Raw genomic sequence first — 17,421 nt, 5'->3', positions numbered from 1 at the left:
CGCCGGGACCAGCCGCACAGTCCATGACTGCAGCGCCTCAGACCGCTCGGCTAATTCCACGCGGAAGATTCCGAACGCAGAATGGTGGCTGCAGTGAGAGGCTTGGGACGTGCCATTTCGGAAACAGTTAGGAAACTCAATATTCCGAGATCCACAATCGTTAAATGAACAAAGTAAGAGCATATGGACTATCAGACAAATAGTGTGATTGGATTGAAGAGTTCCTAGATAACAGAATGCAGCATGTCATTCTCAATGGAGAGAAGTCTTCCGAAGTAAGAGTGATTTCAGGTGTGCCGCAGGGCAGTGTCATAAGACCGTTGCTATTCACAATATATATAAATGATCTTGTGTATCACACCGGAAGTTCACTGAGGCTTTTTGCGGATGATGCTGTGGTATATCGAGAGGTTGTAACAATGGAAAATTGTACTGAAATGGAGGAGGATCTGCAGCGAATTGACGCATGGTGCAGGAATGGCAATTGAATCTCAATGTAGAGCAGGTCAGCAACTGGAAGCAGTTAATTCCATAAATTATCTAGGAGTACGCATTAGGAGTGTTTTAAAATGGAATGATCATATAAAGTTGATCGTCGGTAAAGCAGATGCCAGACTGAGATTCATTGGAAGAAACCTAAGGAAATGCAATCCGAAAACAAAGGAAGTAGGTTACAGTACGCTTGTTCGCCCACTGCTTGAATACTGCTCAGCAGTGTGGGACCCGTACCAGATAGGGTTGACAGAAGAGATAGAGAAGATCCAACGGAGAGCCGCGCGCTTCGTTACAGGATCATTTAGTAATCGCGAAAGCGTTACGGAGATGATAGATAAACTCCAGTGGAAGACTCTGCAGGAGAGACGCTCAGTAGCTTGGTACGGGCTTTTGTTGAAGTTTCGAGAACATACCTTCACCGAGGAGTCAAGCAGTATATTGCTCCCTCCTACGTATATCTCGCGAGAAGACCATGAGGATAAAATCAGAGAGATTAGAGCCCACACAGAGGCATACCGACATTCCTTCTTTCCACGAACAATACGAGACTGGAATAGAAGGGAGAACCGATAGAGGTACTCAAGGTACCCTCCGCCACACACCGTCAGGTGGCTTGCGGAGTATGGATGTAGATGTAGATGTTAATAGTGTGCTGAGAACACTAAATTTCAGCCACTACCTCTCACCACAGGCAATGCAGTGGACGACGACCTTCACCTAACGACCGAGAGCAGCCGCGTTTGCGTAGATTTTTAATTCCATAAAATAGCTGTCTGTAATCTTATTACATCAACTCCTGCGCTTTATGGTTTTACCATTAAGACTTTAGTCTCACCCTGTAAAGGATTTTGGTGCCATTCCTAATACTCGTATATCCTGTAAATCTACCAGGACTCGAAGAACTGAGGGGGAACAGTCGACCGAGGCTCAATAGTATAAAAAAATCAGCAAAAAGAAATTTCACTGGACCTTCATCCCTTTTTCGTAATTGACCAAGACTACGTGCCGTTTACTCTTTTCACACAGGTAAGGAGTCAATAGTCATAATTAAGGTAAATATCGTATAGTTCTACCTAACGTAGATGAAGAGACTCGCTCACTTTCATCAGGTGATTTCAATAAATCGTTGGAACAGTAACCCTACAGCTTTCCAGAATTACTATAATAAAAAAGTGCTACTTTCAGACACTAGACAGCAGATTATTCACAAACAATGTTACGGACCATAATACTACACTACTGGCCATTAAAATTGCTACACCAAGAAGAAATGCAGGTGACAAAAGGGTATTCATTGGACAAATATATTATTCTAGAACTGACATCTGATTACATTTTCACGCAATTTGGGTGCATGGATCTTGAGAAATCACTACCCAGAACAACCACCTCTGGCCGTAATAAGGGCCTCGACACACCTGGGCATTGAGTCAGAGCTCTGATGGCGTATATAGGTACAGCTGGCCATGCAGCTTCAACACGATGCCACAGTTCATCAACAGTAGTGACTGGCGTATTGTGACGAGCCAGTTGCTCGACCACCATTGACCAGACGATTTCAATTGGTGGGAGATCTGGAGAATGTGGTGGCCAGGGCAGCAGTCGAACATTTTCCGTATCCAGAAAGGCCCGTACAAGGCCTGTAACATGCGGTCGTGCATTATCCTGCTGAAATGTAGGGTTTCGCAGGGATCGAATGAAGGGTAGAGCCACGGGTCGTAACACATCTTCAATGTAAGGTCCACTGTTCAGATACCACCACGCCGGGTGATACGCCAGTACGGCGATGACGAAGACACGCTTCCAATGTGCGTTCACCGCGACGTCGACAAACACGGATGCGACCACTATGATGCTGTAAACAGAACCTGGATTCATCCGAAAAAATGACGTTTTGCCAACGAAAAAATGACGTTTTGCCATTTGTGCACCTAGGTTCGTCGTTGAGTACACCATCACAGGCGCTCCTGTCTGTGATGCAGCGTCAAGGGTAACCGCAGCCATGGTCTCGGAGCTGATAGTCCATGCTGCTGCAAACGTTGTCGAACTGTTCGTGCAGATGGTTGTTGTCTTGCAAACGTCCCCATCTGATGACTCAGGGATCGAGACGTGGCTGCACGATCCGTTGCAGCCATGCGGATAAGATGCCTGTCATCTCGACTGCTAGTGATACGAGGCCGTTGAGATCCAACACGGCGTTCCGTATTACCCTCCAGAACCCACCGATTCCATATTCTGCTAACAGTCATTGGATCTCGACCAACGCGAGCAGCAATGTCGCAATATAATAAACCGCAATCGCGATAGGCTATAATCCGACCTTTATCAAAGTCGGAAACGTGATGGTATGCATTTCTCCTCCTTACACGAGGCATCACAACAACGTTTTACCAGGCAACGCTGGTCAACTGCTGTTTGTGTATGAGAAGTCGGTTGGAAACTTTCCTCATGTCAGCACGTTGTAGGTGTCGCCAAAGGCCCCAGCCTTGTGTGAATGCTCTGAAAAGCTAATCATTTGCATATCAGAGCAGCTTCTTCCTGTCGGTTAAATTTCGCGCCTGTAGCACGTCATCTTCGTGGTGTAGCAATTTTAATGGCCAGTAGTGTATTACAAGATATGTTGACATAATCTACCTCTCGAGCATTTTAAGAAGTTTCCAACTTGTTCAGAAGACATATTGACTTAGCAGTCTGCACTAATGACAGAGTAGAACAAAGTCTAATGCACATCAAAAGAGGAGATATAAATAAAAAAGAGCAACACCAGAGTACACAAAGCCTGCTGTGAATATCGTTTAGTATACTATACAGACCGGACGGAAAGAATTTATAAAAATCATTTACATTGAACCACTTCGATGATTAACATCACATTTGCAAGATCTGGGTCGCCAGCTGAACGAAAAAGACAAAACTATTCTTATCCTCAATTTCGCAAGAACAAAACCTTAGTTTACTTGAAGAGATGTAAAAATATCTGCTCAAACTTAAACAACCAGCATATTTGTTCGTGGAGGGAACTGAGTTTTGTGGCCACGACTTCATAGCAACTTTGTTGATACATTTATGTTAAATTCTTAACCAAGTTTGATTGCAGACACCAGAAGCAAATAATACACCTCTTGGAAATACACTGGAACTCTGTCCAGCGTACATGAGATCTCTGAGGATACAGTCTCCTGGATGGAAACTTTAGATCTTCACCTACAACCAACTGCTTTCAAACATTTAAAGAGCTTTCCTACCTATTACAATCTTAAACTTAGAACTGCCATTGTGTTTACATAAATTAATTTTTTTCCTTTTGTGTGCAATTCATCCAAGTGTTTTTTGAATGTATTCTGTTCTCGTGGATAATATTGTCTTATCGACTTAATCTAAGACTTCCATAATCAGGGATGAATGTAATTTATATCTGTATTTTGTGTATATTTTATTACCATTATCATCATTGTTGCTCAATGTAAGTAATGTATCCTTGATGCCATACTAAATAAATTAATAAATAAACAATTCCGTATAAAGAACAAGAATATTGCGGAATTTGTTGTGGCTATTGTTGAATATTCCCTCTGCAGTCTCTATAGTTCCACAAAGTTCCGATAGGTGGTGGCGCTGTTCGTAGCCTCCAAAATGGCGCCTGTAACGGAGGTGCGTTTCAAGCAGGGAGCTGTCACTGAGGTTCTTTTGACGAAAAACCAGAGCAGCACAGATATTCATAGACGCTTGCAAAATATCTAGAGAGACCTGGCAGTGAACAAAAGCACGGTGAGTCGTTGGATGAGGCGTCTGTCATCAACACAACAAGCTCGCGCAAACCTGTCAGAGCTCCCGCGTACCAGTCGGCCGCACACAGCTGTGACTCCTGCAGTGTTGGAATGTGCCGACACTCCCATTCGAGGTGATCGACAGATCACAATCGAACACCTCGCTGCTCAACTGGACGCCTCAGTAGGTACCGCTGACACACTACTCCAACAATTAGAGTAGTCAAAGACGTATGCCAGCAGGGTTCCTAGCCGCCTAACAGAAGACCACAAAGAGCAATGAAGGCTCATCTGCACAGAATTGCATGCGCTTTATGAGGGTGATGGCTTCTACCTGTCGAACATGTTCACAGGCGATGAAACATGGGTTCATCACTACGAACCGGAAACAAGACGGCAGTCCATGAAGTGGCACCACACCATCCCTCTTCCGAAGAGAAATATCAAAGCCGTACCCTCAGGTGATGAAGTCATGACGACGGTCTTCTGAGACTCTGAAGGAGTTACTCTGTTTGCTGTTCTCCCTCACAATGCAAACTCAACTCAGCTGTGCATTGTGCTACCCTCAAGAAATTGAAGAAATGCTTCGGCTTGTTAGTTGCCACAAAAATGCAAACCAACTTCTCCTTCTCCATGATCAAACAAGGCTTCACGCAAATCTGAGCACCCAGGAGTAACTCATAAATCTTCATTGAACTGTTCTTCTTCATCCACACTACAGTCCGGATCTCGCATCTGCCGACTTCCATCTGTTTAGCCTAATGAATTATGCACTTTACGGAAGCAGTACGTGACTGATGGAGGTGTTATTTCTGCAGCAGGACGAAGTATCCGACGTCGACCAGAAAAGTGGCACGCCGGGCCCTCTCAAATGGTTCAAAATGGCTCTCAGCACTATGGGACTTAACTTCTGAGGTCTTCAGTCCCCTAGAACTTAGAACTGCTTAAACCTAACTAACCTAAGGACATCACACACATCCATGCCCGAGGCAGGATTTGAACCTGCGACCGTAGCGGTCGATCACTTCCTGACTGAAGCGCTTACAACCGCTCGGCCACAGCGGCCGGCAGAGCCCTCTCAGTAAAGTGGCCTAAGGCGCCGGAGATTATGTTGAAAAATAGGGTTTTGTGGACAAAAGAGTGGGGATAAATTGGTGCACTGGAATCCTGAGTAAAACCAATCTGCTCTCTGAAGAAAATGTTTTGCGTTACCTGCTGAACGTCCTTCGTATATACTGCTCCCATCAGCCAGCGTTCATGGGAAGATGCATGTTCCGAGCAGGCGTCTGCCTGAATAACACCAACTGGTTAAGCAATAAAGTGATTCATCCAACCTGCGACACGTTTCCATTGATCCACGGTTGAGTCGCGATGACCCTGTACCAGCTGCAGTCGTAACTGACAGTATCGTTGGACCAACATAGGGAAACGTACAATGGCTGGAAGTCTAATATACAACAATGTGCGCTGAACGATGTCCTCTGAAACACTTATACCTGTACAGTATTTTACTCTGTCGTCAGATCTATCAATAACTGCCCGTTGTGGCGTCTGCGTCTATTTATTCACAGGACTCGGTGGTGATGGTTGTCCCATTCGGTATGACGTGGAACGGTGTCCGTCGCTCACGACGACGCCACCCTGTAACTAGTAGAAAAACATAAACTCCTTTCGTGGTTTGTTTTTGTTGTGAGTGCGCGACAGACTTTTCATCTTGCGCGAACTGGCTAACTGTAGTTTTTCTTTTATTATGCCCGGTTAGATAATGGATGTTGAATAATAATAATATAAAGTCTTGAATCTTCAATTCATCACCCAAGTCGTGGCCACATTATGGAATTGTGAGGATGTTAAGTTAATAAATTGTTATCCGTCGTTAAGACGTCGCTACGTCACATGATCGATAAGTACACAACGTAATTCCAGAGATAATATATACTTAAGCAATGTTCAGAATGCGTCGTAATCTTGAGACAAATCGATGACTGTTCACTGTTAAATAACCATGAATTCACTTTTCACTTCATAATATTCTAATAGTCAGTTATATAGGTGACACGAAGAATTAAAGTTTGAAATCAATTTTATTGTTCCTTGTAATTAAATGTCCCTACGCTGAGCACGCACACCGATTTCTCACTCAGGGAATTGCTTCCGCTTGCATCAGTAATCCTGTCGTTGACGACAACTTGTGACAACACGGCGCAGTTGTACGTTCTTCGTGTTAGCGTTTGTCTGTTACCTACTCGAGAATAATAATTGTTTTTATGTTGGTGATCTTTCTTTTTCAATGTCCTTGAATGTTCGTGTTTATTTAGTATCACGAAGTGCTAAGTCCCAACACAAATTTGACACGATTTAATTTCGTCGCGAGTCTCTGTATCCCGTTATCTTGCTAACGGTAAAGATGACTATGCTTTAGTATGACTTCTGAGCTTAAAACAACATGTACGCTACTATCGCAATAGTACTAGAGAGCGACTAGGTTGCAACTGAAGCTAACATTCCCATTTCCTAGTTACATTGTAGTCACATCGAACTTCTTTTCCGATGTGGCTACAACTCTCTTCTATGGTAAATGTTATCTTTGGCCAATTTACCATCTGGGCTTTAACCTTCGTTATTAATTATTTTGCAATTCTTTCTTTGGTGTTTTTGTTGCGTGTTCTATCATATTCTTTCATTCAGTCTCTATTTCATGATAAATATTATTATTCACATGACATTCCTGTTGTTCAAATTATCACAAGGGTAAATTTTGTCGTCAGAAGCTGCCGTCACTGTCAGGATGACTAATTTTCCTACCTCTTTTACAACAACAGGTTGTTTATTAAGGTATCTGTAATTGGGGTGTTATACCGTTTCATGATTTACCTAGCGGGCAAGCCTCCGAGTCCTATGTTCAGTGATGAGGCGTGGACGTCCAACACCTTTGATCCCTATTCGCCGGCAGACCTCTTTCCCTACATGCTCACGACAGTAGCAACCGACCTGTCGACCAACATCGTCGTTTCCGAGATGCTGGTTCCCAGGCGCCGGGCCATAACCTGCAGGCCATAACCGTATCGCGCGCACGCAATGCCACTACATTCAATCTGGCGGTTGGCTGTGGTCATATGCGTAATACAAACAACTTTGTGCGATATGTCAAAATTATACCTTTAAATGTCTTAAACGGTCTCATGGTAACACCCTTACCTTTTGTTAGTTCACAGATAATCGTTATCTCACATACTTCATTTAAACTGAGTTGTGACAAATGTGCAACTATCTTACTTTTACAGTCAGGTAAGACATAACTCTATTTTTGAGCGTAACCTAATTTAATCGTGATTTTTATGCGTACTCTGTGTAACATCAGTCTTATACATGAAAATAGTCAGCAACCAGTTGCGCAAAACAAATTTAATTTCTTAACTAGTTTCGGTCACTTAGTGTCCCTCTTCAGAAGGTTATTACTACTGTATTATTTACGAGTGTCACCAATGTGTATGCAGCATATTGTTGTGGTCAGGAGGTTGATAGCGCCTTTTCTTTACGATTCAGATCGAGATTTTGAGCAGTCCATTCGAGCAAAACTAGTGGAATTATGATGCAGTTGTCCATTTTCGGTAGCTGAAAGAATTAGTTTTCCGACGCTGGAAAGATGGAATTCCGAAGTACTGACACAGAGGGAGAAGCAATATTCTTATAAATACGGCGTGGACCAGACAAAACTGGCCCTGGATATTTTCCGAGCACTTTTAAGACGGGCAACTCAACTTACACCATCTGCCTCATGTGTAGATGGTGCAATCTGAGGTGCCTATCTCGAGACGCTCTACATATTACCGGGCCGATTTTATCTTGCCCACCGTGTACCTACGTTCATTTCATATCGGCCAAAACTAATAGCTCTTGACGATCATCTGCCAACGAAATTCCCGGTCGGCATTAAACCCTCAGAAACTGTTTACCAGCACCAAAGTACATAACTGTATAACACAGTATTCATTATCCCGCTATGATTGTGTAAACGCGCTAGGCCCGCATCGTAAGCACGGGCGAACAAACGTCCATTAGCTAGTGCGCGGACCAGCCTGAGAGTGGCATTTTGTTCTTTTTCCAATTTCGATTAGGCAAGTGTCAGTCTGATTACCAATCAACGCCTCATACAACACGATACTCTTACAGTTAAAATACGATAAAGCACAGAACAAAGCTTACACGAAACAAGTATATGGCATGCATTACACTGAAGAGTCAAAGAAACTGGTACACCTACCTAATATCGTGTCTGGCCCCCGAGAGCAAGCAGAAGTGCCGCAACACGACGTGGCGTGGACTCGAGCAATGTCTGGACTAGTTCTGGAGGGAACTGACACCATGAATCCTGCAGGGCTGTCCATAAATCCTTAAGATTACGAGGGGGTGGAAATCTATTCTGAACAGCAAATCGCAAGGCATCCTAGATATGCTCAATAATGTTCATGTCTGGTGAGTTTAGTGGCCAGCGGAAGTCTTTAAACTCAGAAGAGTGTTCCTGCAGCCACTCTGTAGCAATTCTGGACGCGTGGGATGTCGCATTGTCCTGCTGGAATTTTCCAAGTCCGTCGTAATGCACAATGGACATGAATGGATGCAGGTGATCAGACAGGGTGTTTACGTACATGTCACCTGTCAGAGTCGTATCTAGACGTATCACGGGTCCCATATCACATTACAGAGCCTCCACCAGCTTGAATAGTCCCCTGTTGACATGCAGGGTCCATGGATTCATGAGGTTGTCTCCATACCCGTACACGTCCATCCGCTTGATACGATTTGAAACGAGATTCGTCCGACCAGGCAACATGTTTCCAGTCATCAACAGTCCAATTTCAGTGTTGACGGGCCCAGGCGAGGCGTAAAGCTTTGTGCCGTGCAGTCATCAAGGGCACACGAGCGGGCTTTCGGCTACCTTGGAGATGATGTGTCTCATCGCTCGCGCACGTTTCGTTGTATGTTTCCCACGCTCACACTTGCTGATGGCCCAGTGTTGAAATATGCAGCAATTTGCTGAGAGGTTGCACTTCTGTCACGTTGAACGATTCAGTCGCCGTTGGTCCCGTTCTTGCAGAATCTTTTTCCGGCTGTAGCGATGTTTTACCGGATTCCTAATATTCATGGTACACTCGTCAAATGATCGTTTGGGAAAATCCCCACTTCATCGCTACCTTGGAAATGATGTGTCTTATCGCTCGCGCACCGACTATAACACCACGTTCAAAGTCACTTAAATCTTGATAACCTGCCATTGTAGCAGCAGTAACCGATCTAAGCACTGCGCCAGACACTTGTTGTCTTATATAGGTGCAATACTCCAGCAGAATGCACAAGGTGTAGTGCTGCGGACCGTTGAGTAACACAGCCGCTTTAGGTAATCCTGCAAAGCAGATTTATTCTTGAACCAAGTTTCTTAATTAACTTGATGAATTATTGTTTGAATGCCAATGACAATTCCAGAGTGATTCCTAGGTATACTGAACTGTACTTCTGTGGTACTTCGATTCCATCAAAAGTCACCTGCAGCTTCCTTTGGGCTTCTGTATTAATTGGAATCCAGTAACCTCATTTTATTCAGGTTAGACAGAAGTCTCCACTTATCGAGCTGGTCATTCAATATCATCAGATCACCTGTCAGCACCCTCCCACAGTGCACCAGGTCTTTACTCTGGAAGACTAATGCTAGGTCAACTACATACTGGATTTTGATGGGGACCGTGTCTGGCGTGTCATGAAAATCCAGTAACCAGATGATCTAGCATAATTATCACTATCAGAGGACTTGGAAACACTTAACTGCAGTAAATCTCATTGAGAGTATGCTCGAACGTGTAGGCCCTTTCAAAATCAAGCAGTTCTCGTGGTTGACTCATCTAATAGAATACGTCTCTTTGATATCACTCATCGATCTGTCTTCCATGGAGTTTCTGTTTTCTGAGAAGGATTAGTCATGTAGACTGTTTCTTTCGATGGTCTGCACTGAGCACTCTCGACTTCTTCTCAAAATAGTATCCCTTTTTGTTTTTGATGATATTTCTAATTCGCATATTATACCATGGTCGAAGGCACATTTCTCTGCGTAACGTTTCGTCTTCCAACCTGGAGACATCATCACAGTCACAAGATTGGGAAGCCGGCTTGTGTTGTCATCAGAAAGGTAGCTAATATTGCGGGGTCGCGCCAACGTGTATTATGGAGTACTTAGTGGAGAAGAGATGGTGCTGTTTCTTTCATTTAGTACAAAGGCCCACAAATTGACTAAGTTCAATCGATCTTCTGTAATGTTAAAGTTGTTTTTGTGTTTTTGATTTCTATGGTTGCTCTGTATATCCTAGAGTGTCTGTGATTAGACCTTTATAAAACTATGGCAGTAGTGGCCAAAGGGCGGCATGAGGACACTTTTAATATCAAATTGATGTCAAATTAATTAAAGTGATGAACTAAGCCCCCCCCCACTGATGATGCCATGGGGTTTCCCCAGCCGGCACGTGGCTGCATATTCTGGGCCACTTTTCTTTGTCACCCTCACTTCTGGGTAATCACAAACCCTCCCCCAACACACTATCTTTCCGCCAATACGAGGGCACTATTTGAAATTCTGGCCGTTTTGAATGGCGTTTTTGGTGTACTTTCCTTTGTGACCCCTCCCCTCTCGAAAATCCTCAGCCTCCCTCCCTTCCAGAAACCTTCACCAATTTTGATATTAAGTTGATTGACTAATTAAATTGAAATAATTGGTGGGGAATAGCTCAGCTGAGGTTCCTCCCCTTAACCTATTGTGCTGCTTTCGGTACTCTGTCGTTGAACATAAGCTGCTTCAGATGAGGCCTGACTTATTCGAATAGCTCCCCTCGGACTCACTCAAATCGATGGACTAGTTAATAAAATTGGTATTCTTTTGTGTGGAACAATTTTCCTTTGTGGATACTATCCCCTTCCGGAAATAGTGATTGATTTGCAGGGAATCGATTGCAGTGTGTGGAACATTGTTCACTTAAATAATTTATGGGTTACAATGTGTAGAATACTTAAACAATTGTGAGGCTTTTTTATTCCGATCGTATAAGGAATACCGTCATGAAACACCTACCACACGTAATTACATTATCACAGTTTGCGCTAAATATATCTGCCGATAGCCGGGCTGCACCACGAGCGGCAGGAAGAAGCGGCTTGTCACAGCTGTCGGCTACCTCACCGCTCCGTGAAGAACCGCCAGCCGTCTCCACAGACATATGTTACTCTGTGCCGTCTCGTAGTATTAGCGCGCCTCAAGTAGCTACTTCCTGCCCAGCGAGCCTCTGTCGTGTACCATACTACCCCGTCTTTTGTCCAGAACAAGTTAGAGGATCCTGGGGTACGCCCAGTCCTCCCCAAATTCCTGGGCTATGGATGTCTTCGAAATTGTCCATTTGCACTACCCTGAGTCTGCCAAATGATTGACTAATTAATTTTATCGATACTCTCTGTGTGCGACAATTTTTACTTGCTTTCCATTGGTGGATACTAGAACTGCAATACTTGGCAGGAAAATTCCAGATCTGATTTCGCCACTGCCCAGTTTCCAAACCTCACTCTTCCCCTTTCGGATTTTGTCCTTGCGCACAGGTAGATCGTTTGTCATAAATCCATTAAACTGCAAGTAGCTGAAAGTTCCAAACTTCAGTTGTGCTGTTCTTTAAACAATTTGCACTAGACGACGGTAGTGGTTTGATTGGACTCTGTGCTCACAGTAGCACTACTGGAAACAATGAATTGATTAGTCGGGAATTTGATGTTACTACTGGTTTTAAAACACTATATAATCATTAAGTTGGTTCTCTCAGCTACACCAGGGCGAACGAGGAGGAGGAGGAGGAGGAGGAGGAGGAAGGGTCTACCACTTGGCAGGATAGTAACAACAACGAATACCACTCCCACCTTTCTGCTGCAAAGCAGAGTCCATTGGACTGTATCCAGAAGCAGTAAACAGCACACACTTAAACCACATTAGATTCCGTAGCAGTAGTTGCCATGGTTAGATGTCGGAGATCGCTGAAACACTCGCACATTCCACGCACTCACGTCCCAGTGTCCACACCCAGTACCCCTGACCAGATGTGACGCACCGCTAGTTGCCACCCTGGGAGTGCGACTCAGGTATCAAGCCAGGTCTGCTCCCATAATAGGAGGAAGAGGACCGCCCGGCAATGGAGGGTGTCCAGGACGATCGAAGTGGTGGGGATTTGGATGTTATCAATATGTCCAGCGCCAGCAGATGCAATCACATTGGCTGCACAACACATAGTGAGTATTCGTTCACTATTCACTCGCCCAGTGAGCGACACAGTTGTACTCGCCTGACCAGTTCAGGACACTCAGTGGTGGCTCGCGCCTTAATCTGGAGATGTCTATTTGTTTCGGTCACCATCTAGCTCTGGCATGCACCCGGATGGCAGGTAGAGTCGTCCGAGGATACCAGCCACATATATTATCAGTGTAATTACAGTAGAAAATTACGATTGCATATTCAATCTCGTGACGTTCGACAATGAGCGAAATATTGGAAATACCTCCTCCTGACGACTGTGGCTCTGGAAATATCTATTGCACACGTAATCTACATCCTTCTTATGATTCGACATAATTTTCCACGCTAAATCTTTCATTTCCCTATCACTGCTTTGAAATGACAATTTTCCATATCAGACGTATACCTACCTTATGATCGGACATAGTCGTTTTCTTTGTATATGTCGGAACACTGACTACAGTAACTTTAGCCCCCGCAAAAATTATGATATGTCCACCCACCGGCTAGATGCCTCGATTGTCCTCAGTTCTAGGAAATTATTTAATATTTATGTCTTCCAGCCAATCAGATTCGAGAATAGACTGCAGGTATTTTCAGTCAACGCTTCCGGAAGGTACTGCGTCACGCGAAGGCTCTCTCAAACAAGTGTTGCAAAGCACAGGCGTCCGGCGCTATTTAATAAGCAGCAGCACACCCACGGACGAAAGATTTGGTAAGAAATCACCGAAATGGGTTGGTGTACTTTAATGAACATTGCAGTCGTTAGTGCGACAAAGAACATGTGAGGATCTGGCATACGTAACTTTTTTAAATTAATAGTAGTCTGGTCACTTCCCACAAACGTCTGCGGATATGTCTGAATATAAGCCACAGTAACTTGACGTTCAAGCAGCATAGCACTTCTGACTTTCACTTATAGATGTATGGCGTCCTAAAAAATTATATGTCTACACTCGCACCAGCTGGATGTCGCTGTGCACGGCCTATCATAGCTTCCCAGTAGCAAAACCCTATAGCCACATCGTCGTTATCGCATACTGGTCGAGGAATAAAGGCCCTAATTACAATCAAAAAGCCTTCACGTCTTTTATGCATGTTATGTACGTTCTTGCACGGTAGTCGGCGTTTCTGAGCAGGACGAACTGATACCCGAAGCCAGCTATCACAACAAGAAAAGAAGGGCACAAACTTACAAGAGGAAATTCACAACTATGCAGAGTACATGATTACTGCAGAAAGAAATTCAGAAGTATAACACGTACAGTTTTCGATACCAAATAACAGACTGTAAATATCCGATTGTACGTGACCTAATCTCCTTTATCGTTTTTCTACCATTACCATGCTGGAAACACGACAGTGTAATGGTGTAATAATGTCAGAGTCTTCGTGGACAGCACAGTTTCTCTCTTTTTTTCTCCTCCTAATTTTTGTAACATCCAACAGAGAAAACTAAGAATTATAAAAATATTGCTAACGTCACCTGGTATAGAATACAATAAGATTTTACCACGTCTCTCAGTTCGGATATATCAGATACAAATATCGTCTGCTCGACAGCATCGACCATATGTGGTGATCATATTAAATATACATGTATTGGTACACTGGAGCAGGTGGCTTGTAATCAAGGTCGCTTCTATGAACCTGTGTAAAGTTTTGTCGCTTGTAATGGAGGAAGACCATGTCCCACAGATTATCAATCACAGGAGAGGGTTCTTGTGTTGTTTCATAAGCAGTTTGACTCATTGTTTTTTACTGTAACACATCGAAACAATATGTGGTGTCACCGCCAGACACCACACTTGCTAGGTGGTAGCTTAAATCGGCCGCGGTCCATTTAGTACATGTCGGACCCGCGTGTCGCCACTGCGTGATCGCAGACCGAGCGCCACCACAAGGCATGTCTCGAGATACGGACGAGCACTCGCCCCAGTTGTACGACGACGTTGCTAGCGACTACACTGACGAAGCATCGCTCATTAGCCGAGCAGATAGTTAGAATAGCCTTCAGCTAAGTCCAAGGCTACGACCTAGCAAGGCGCCATTAGCCTTACATAGCAAGTGATAGTTTGATAGTTATCGTATGAAATGTCTCATCAAGAACGCTGTAAACAAATGGTGGATTAAAGCTAAGTATTCCCAAAGCAACGTACTTTTCTTTATAGCTTTCATTGAGTATCCTGTTTCAGACCATCAAGTCCGCCTGCTTGCTTAATGGCCGCCTCCCTTAAATAATGTGCGTAGTGTTGGCAATCTGTCAACACTACAAATGACGACGAGGATTAAAAGCGTATTTCGCGTTTGTATTGCTCTACTTTCTGGCGACGTTACAAACCGCCTTCTTTCTCTTTGATTGATTTACTTGTGTCATGGCTTCGCCACAATCTCCCGATGTACTGTCCGAATTTTATCGCTTGCAGAATCAGCAGACGCAGGCGTTATTGGATGCCCTTGGACAGCTCGTCCAGGGTCAACGTGCACTGCAACACGATGCGGCAGCCGCCGCTTCACCGCTACCGCAGCCACAACTCGCAGTTGCACCGCCTTTTAGGCACTACGATCCAGCGCAAGAATCATGGACTGAGTGGTCACGCCAATTTGGATTTCATCTCGCCGCCTACAGAATTCAAGGTAACGAGTGGCAGCCTCATTTATTGTCGTGTGTAGGGGTGCAAACGTACCGTGTGATAGTGAAATTGTTTCCCCGACGCGACGTAGCAACTCTGTCCTACGAAGAAATTTTGTCGGCATTGGACGCCTATTTCAAAGAAACAGTTAATGTAGTTGCAAAGAGGTATACTTTCTTTCGTACAAAACGTACGGCCGGTCAAACTAATAGGGAGTGGGTTGCAACATTGCAAGGCCTTACAAGGGATTGTGCTTTTGAGTGTGAATGTGGACTCCCTTATTCAGATACAATGGTACGTGATGCAATAGCACAGAACGTTTCTGATGTTCGCATACGGGAACAGATTTTGAAACTAGTTAATCCCTCCCTTCAGCAAGTGATAGACATATTAGATAGACAAGACACACTTGACTTTGCTCAAGAATCATTTGCAACTTCGCTAGCCATGTGTAACATTAACCGGCCCGCCGGGCGCGCTGCGCAGCCCGGTAAACTGCCCTCGCGCACGTCCACGCAGCTGCCACCACGCTCTAAACCAGGTGTGCCGCGCCAGCACACAACTGCAGTGAAATCATGCCCGCGGTGTGCTACTAGACATTCGCGTGAAAATTGCCCGTCACGCCAAGCTATTTGCTTTTTCTGTAATAAGAAAGGACATGTTCAAAGTGTTTGCCAGAAAAAGCTCAGATCAGACAATCACAATCGTTCCCGGCCCTTTGCTTCGCGCCGGAATCGAACCAAGGACACTCAGGCTCGTGGACCTTCCCTCATGGACATTCATGTAGTTAATTCCGCTTCGTCCAGTGCCACTGTCTCTAACAGTGACTGTGTTCGTCCCACAAAAAGTGTGCGTCGGCGTCGCCGGAATTCACGTCAATTAGCAAGTGATGCTGTACCTGTCTCGGTTCAAATTGCACAAAACAGTCGCTCTTGTCGTCAGCAGGACAATAAACTTTTTGTAGATTTGGACTTTACTGGCAAGGTCATACCATTCCAGCTCGATACCGGAGCTGCAGTTTCATTGCTCAATCACGACACGTACAAACAACTGGGCAAACCTCCATTGCGTGCCGCAACTGTTAAGCTCACTGCATATTCCGGACAGCAGATCCCTGTGTTAGGACAGTGCACTCTTCTTGCAACATACAATGGACAAACAAAACTTGTATCATTTTACGTTCTTCGTTCTTCTACTGCAGTGAACTTGTTTGGTTTAGATTTATTTCGGTTGTTTAACATGTCTATAGTAAATCAGGTCCTATCAGTGAATCAGACTGCCTTCAGACAGTGTTTTTCGTCTATGTGACGAATTTGCAGACATTTTTTGCACCTGGCCTGGGTTGCGCTAAGAATTATGAAGCACATTTGGAACTGAAAGTCAACGCGTAACCGAAATTTTTCAGAGCGCGCAATGTTCCTCACGCATTGCGTGATGAGGCCGCACGAACATTAAACGATTTAGAATCACAAGGTGTAATTGAACGTGTGCAAGCTTCTCTCTGGGCCTCACCCTTAGTAATTTTGCCAAAACCTTCCGGAAAACTGAGACTTTGTGTGGACTTCAAGGCAACAGTGAATCCACAACTCGTGATTGCAACTTTTCCCTTACCCCGCCCGGAAGACCTTTTTGATAAACTATGCCTGGGTAAATATTTTTCGAAGTTGGACCTAGCAGATGCGTACTTGCAAATCCCAGTGGACGCTGAATCCCAGTGCGTCTTGGTGGTTAACACGCATCTTGGTTCGTACCGATTCAAAAGACTGCCATTCGGGTGTGCATCCGCCCCTGCATTGTTTCACCAATATTTACAAACTGTTTGTGCGTCGGTCCCTACTGCTGCGAACTATCTGGACGATATTGTGATCTTCGGAAAGGCAGCCGACGAGCATTTAGCACACCTACGAACATTATTTCAGGTGTTGCGACAAAATGGTCTTCGTTTGCGGAAGGACAAATGTGTGGTTTTTGCTCGTGACTTACCATACCTGGGACATGTAATCAATGCCCAAGGCATACATCCGAGTCCAGAGCACCTCCGTGCCATACAAGATTTGCCTTCGCCACGGAATGTGACGCAGCTACAGAGTGTGTTGGGTAAAATTAACTATTATCATCGCTTTCTGCGCAATGCCTCTTCCATTTCAGCTCCGCTTCATAGCTTACGCCGTAAGGGTGTTCCGTTCGTCTGGACGACGGAATGCGACCGCGC

The sequence above is a fragment of the Schistocerca americana genome, chromosome 4, assembly GCF_021461395.2.
Source record: "Schistocerca americana isolate TAMUIC-IGC-003095 chromosome 4, iqSchAmer2.1, whole genome shotgun sequence".
In the NCBI taxonomy this organism is placed as follows: domain Eukaryota; kingdom Metazoa; phylum Arthropoda; class Insecta; order Orthoptera; family Acrididae; genus Schistocerca; species Schistocerca americana.
The sequence above is the reverse complement of the archived record's forward strand: the minus strand, read 5'-3'. Positions refer to the sequence as shown.